Consider the following 4,669-nt stretch of genomic DNA (forward strand, 5'->3'; position numbering starts at 1 on the left):
TTAGTCTGCTGGCCTTGCCCACTGTGAGTTTCAGAAAGACCTCTGCTCATAAATCCATGGAGTTGAAGGTCATGCAAAGGGCTTGCCCACACTAGCTTGTTTTCTCTAGGATCAGAAGCAAGACCTCAGCTAATCCCAGTTATACTGGTGTTGCACATTTCCCGCCTCCACCCACCTCCACCCACTAGTTCTGGCCCCAAATTGCTTCTGAGCTGACCCTGCCCATTGGCCAGAACAGGCCCACAGATGATTATTCCTCAGGGCAGCCAGAGCTTGTACAACAGCCTGGAATGCTGTCATAAGAAATGCAATTATCCTCATGCCATTAGTAGACTGAGACTCGTGTTGCTCTAAACAAAAGACTAGTTCCTCTTCCTTGGATTGAAAGTCTTAGGGTATAGAGGTCAATTGTAAATATTGGACATGTGACTTTTGCCTGCTTTCCGATGGGTCAGAGCTCTACTAGTAAACACATAGGCACTGTATACAAGAAGACTGTTTCTTTGTTGGGCAAGGGAAAACAAGAATTGGCCAGTTTTGAGTGATTATTATTCCATCCTCCATTTAAATAGTCGGTCTGGGTATTCCGTGAAGGCATAATATGTTCAAGGCACTGTGCTGTGGGGTCTGTGGAGAAGTCTGTCAAAGAGTATAGAATCCAGCAGAGGATTAAAAGTATACATAAACATGATACAAGGAAGTACATGGTAAGGACTTGACCTCTGGAATCAGAGATACCTGAGTTCAAATTTCTGCTCTGTCTATTTAATAAAGGGTGCTATAACAATTGGAAATCTATAAGTAAAAAAAATAAAATAAACCTCAAGTCATACATCATATCTTACACAACGGTGAACTTAAAATAGTTAATAAATATAAGTGTAAAATCTAAAACTAGAAAATTTTCTAGAGGAAAACAGAAATGGTGACTTTGCTAGGCAAAGATTCCTTAGATAAAACAACAAAATAAGATCCTTAAAAGAAAATATGGATTAGTTGGACTTAACCAAAAGCAAAAATTCTCCTTGAAAGAGAAAATGAAAAGACAACCACAGACTGAGAGAAAAATATTTGTAAAGTATGTGTCTGATAAAGCTGATAAAGGACTTGTATCCAGAATACATATTCAGATATCTCAAAATTTAATAATAAGAAAACAGCCCAGTTTTTTAAGTGTGAAAAAGTTGGAACAGAGCACTTGAAAAGGTACTCAAAATCATTCATTAGTTATTAGAGAAATGCAAATGGAAATCACAATGAGATACCTAGATATCCATTAGAATGACTTAAAAAAAATAACTGATAATTCCAACTGCTACCAAGTCTGTGGAGCCAAGGGAATTCTCAACATTGCTTATCAGAATGCAAAATGATACAGCCACATCAGAACAATAATTTGGTGATTACCTATTAAATTAAATACATATCTTGTTTTTGGGATGATGAAACCAGTCTATATCTTGTTCGTGGTGATGGTTACATGACAGTAAAACCCAGAGCACTGTCTTGTAAAAAGCATGAAATTTACTGTGTGTAAATTATAACTCCATAAATGTTAATGTGAGTTAGAAGGAAAAGAAGTCATACTATAGACTGTACTTAGTTGTCAAAAACAATGAAGGTGATGCTGAAAACAAAGCAAAACTCTGTTCTGGCACCTGAAGCTGAGTGAGTGCCCTTAGCCAAGTTTCTTCACTTTTATAAATAGCCACTTTCTCATCTTTAAAATAAGAAAAAAATAGCAATAGCACCACATAAAAATATATGTGCTGAGAGTTAAATGACAGACCACATGAAATATAATTAGTTGATTTACTCTGTCTCAGGCTTTGTATGTACCTTTATATTTATTATCTCTAAGTCTATTCTAAAAACCTTAGGAGATGGGTTCTGTGTTTAACATGCTGGGTATATGGTATATGGTATATGATATATGGTATATGGCAAGGACACCATATGTGTTGATTGTTATTACTCTTTATTGAAAGTCTCAATGTCCAGGTACTAAGAATAACCAGTGGAAAAACCTGTGGAGTTCCTGCCCTTGGGCAGCTCATAGTCGAATAGACAGTGAAAGAAGAGACAATTAAGATGCAGTGTGAGCCCAACCGGTGTGGCTCAGTGGTTGAGCATCAACCTATGAACCAGAAGGCCATGGTTTAATTCCCGGTCAGGGCACATGCCCGGGTTGTGGGCTTGATCCCCAGTGGAGGGCATGCAGGAGGCAGCCAATCAGTGATTTCTCTCATCATTGATTGGCTCTCCTTTCCTCTCTGAAAATCAATAAAAAAATATTTTAAAAAAAGATGCGGTGTGATAAGTGCTAGGTGAGTGGGGTCTGCAGGATACTTCTCTGGGGACATGGAGGAGGAGAAGGAGGTTCTTACTGGGGGAGATGGCGGTATTGTCAGGTGGCATCTGATCAAGTCTTGAAGGACAAGAGAAGCGTTAGCAGACAGGGATACAGTAATGTGTGGAGTAACTGAAGAAAGAAACACTCCAAACAATAACAGAAAAACAAACATCCCTCTCCCCTGAAAAGAAAACTGTCTTCAGAAATTAGTGGCAGAGGAAGGAGACACCAATTGCACCAGATAGCAACATGGGAAGCTCACGTAAGCTAATGTGACATTCTGATGTTGACATACTGTCCTAATGTCCAGATCTTTAGAAGAGGCTTTCATAGTCTCCTCTACCCCCATTCCAGCATCTTAGGTTCACCTGTAGCTCAAATGTAAAACCTCTTAGCTGCAATTTTTATTCATTGTTATTTGTGAATGCATGAGGAGGGAGGTTCAAAAATGACGTCAAGCTGTTGGCTTTTCTACTATGTGAGGTTTAGCACATATTTTTCAATGCCCCGTGCCTCTTGGGACATGGTATTTAAATAGAACTAACACTCTTCTGGGTGTAAAATACTACTGTGAAACTATTCGAAAGATTCCTGGCAGAGAAGGGGACTAGAGGGTGGCAGTGAGAGGAACGTACTGAATGAAGTGGCTCTTTGTTAGTATAAACATACAAACCTGTGTGGAGACTCTTTGCCCTTCTGCTGTCCCCACAACCCCTCAACAGGTGGCACGAGCTCATTGACATTTGTAGAGCAGATGGGATGTCATTTTAATGTTGTTTCTAATTGACAGGGGCCTCGGGGGCTGTGCACGTGCGGCTGCATGCCTGGTTGAGGGTGAGCCATGGAATTAGACACTGCTACCTGCTCCTTCTGGCAGGGAAATGAGAGCTGAAATTGTGTCAACTGGCTAGAGCACACTGTGTTACCTCTTAATCAAAGGCCTTCTTTTGCTGGTTTTATTTCCCTTAACTTGCCAATCCGTCCCTCCTCCTTGCAGAGCTCTGAATTTTGGACCACTTGAACAAGGAAACCTTGTTCCTCTGAAAATTACCTTTAGCATAAACTGTGCTATCCTGTCTAAATTCTCATAAGCAATTCAGGTTACGTTAAATTTACACCAGAAACGAGTTGGGCGCTTCCCAGAACTGGTCCAAAGAGGAAGTGAAAAGGACTGGGTAGTAGCTGCGGCAGTCCCTGGAGCCTCCCAGCTATTCTAATCAGAGTACAAACAGCACAGAGTGGGAAGGCCTGCCCCTGGACAGCCATCGTTTGCAGTTCTCATTTTAGAAGCCATATGGTGGTAGACGCAGCCCCACTTCCTGTAGTGAACACACGCAGTGCCAAGACGGCAGTCTCACTCAGCCTCCACGAGGACCCTGCACACTAATTAGAATACTTTTGTTCATACACAACAAAGCAGAAAGCACTTTCTTGATCAGTTTAGGAATGGTCTTTTAAACTGCCTTGGGTTCCCTTCAATCATTCAGCTTCTTGGAAGAAAACAGATCCCAATTATTCATCATAACTTATTAGATCCGACGTGAAAACAATTTATATGGTAATGAGGAATTTACTGGGCCCTCTGAGTGTGTTATTTTGTGCCTGAGTCTAGGGGTTATTTCTAAGACATTCATGGTCATTTCCCTCTAATCAATGGCATACGTTTTCATTTGGGGCCCTCAAACACATTTTGGAAATAGATTTCCTTCTGTTTTTCTTCTCTCTTCTCCACCCAACTTCATTACAATGCCCTTAGCTCAAGAGGAGGGACGAGAAAGAGAGGTCGGCTTTAAAATACCTTATTCTTGTCTCAGCCCCAAGTCTGTTAATGAAAAATAGTATAAATAATTTTTTTAAAGCAGTTAATGATCTACAAACATTTAAGGGATTAAATGGGCTACTATTTATTGTTAGTTTTAAACAGAATTGAAATGAAAATCTTAATAACCACTATTATTTATTCAAGTAGGTGTGGTATTAAGTGTTTTTCCACATAATAATACTAAAGTAGCTAATATATTTTTATTGGTCATTTACTATGTGCCACCATAGTGTCAAGCTTATTCATTCCTCTCATCAACACTGTCACAGACATGATCCTTAACCACATTTTACAATAGAAGAAAGTGGGACTTAGAAAAAAAAAAGTGCTAAAATTGAACTTGGTACATCTGAAGCCAAGGCCCATGTGCTCAACTACCACCGGAGATCCTTTGATGAATCCCAAATGGACGGTTTGGGTTTGTCTGATGTATGTAACTCCACTGATTGATCAGTTTTATATTAAAAAATCAAACTATTTTAAATTTCAAGAAT

Source organism: Cnephaeus nilssonii (assembly GCF_951640355.1).
Source record: "Cnephaeus nilssonii genome assembly, chromosome: 9".
Taxonomy (NCBI): Eukaryota; Metazoa; Chordata; class Mammalia; order Chiroptera; family Vespertilionidae; genus Cnephaeus; species Cnephaeus nilssonii.